This window comes from Lygodium microphyllum, chromosome 1 (assembly GCF_053477565.2).
Source record: "Lygodium microphyllum isolate KBCC chromosome 1, Lygodium_microphyllum_v1.1.10, whole genome shotgun sequence".
Lineage (NCBI taxonomy): Eukaryota > Viridiplantae > Streptophyta > Polypodiopsida > Schizaeales > Lygodiaceae > Lygodium > Lygodium microphyllum.
The window spans coordinates 201,079,561-201,080,242 of record NC_141135.1 but is presented as its reverse complement, the minus strand read 5'-3'; the positions used below and the strand labels follow the sequence as shown (position 1 = coordinate 201,080,242).

General features: G+C 57.5%; 1 non-coding gene across 1 annotated transcript; it reads left to right on the top strand.

The window, feature by feature from the left end:
- Positions 1 to 363: 363 nt before the first annotated feature.
- LOC148042164 (5S ribosomal RNA) lies at positions 364 to 482 on the top strand. The gene has a single exon (XR_015692643.1). It is a non-coding gene; the product is annotated as a 5S ribosomal RNA (ribosomal RNA).
- Positions 483 to 682: the final 200 nt, after the last annotated feature.

Genomic DNA, 682 nt, shown 5'->3' with positions numbered 1-682 from the left:
CTCGCGTGGACACGGGTCCTCGTGGTATGAATGGCATGCCCCCCTCTCCCCCACCGCCTTATGGCATGCTGTGGGCACGTGTCCTCCGTGGCACGTATTCTGCGGCTCGATCTTTTCTACGTCGTTGCCTATGTGTGCACGGGGTGCTCTTCACGTGGATGCTTGCCCTTCGTGTTAGAAATGGCACGGGACGGCGGCATTCAATCTTTTGTGTGTCGCCTCCATGTGCGCGGGGTTTAGGGTTCGCGTTTAGTCGCGTCCTCCGTGGCATGAGCGGCATGGCATGCCGCCATGCCTCACTCTTGAGCTCTCTCATGCCACTTTCCAAGTATACAAGAGCTCTTTGGAATTCCTTTGTGTTTGTGGTGCGGTCATACCAGCGCTAATACACCGGATCCCATCAGAACTCCGCAGTTAAGCGCGCTTGGGCCAGAACAGTACTGGGATGGGTGACCTCCCGGGAAGTCCTGGTGCTGCACCCTTTTGCATGCTTGTTTCAAGATCGTGGCATGGAAATCCCCTCGGATCACGTCTTGACTCTCCAACGCTGACATCGTGGTAGGAAACCCCCTCGCCTTGCCATGACGCGGCGCCTCCTCTCCTCATCGTGATTGTCTTTGCATACGTCGTGCCTGGCCCCTCCCTCTGCCTCGCTTTCACGTGATACCCCCTCCTCACGATG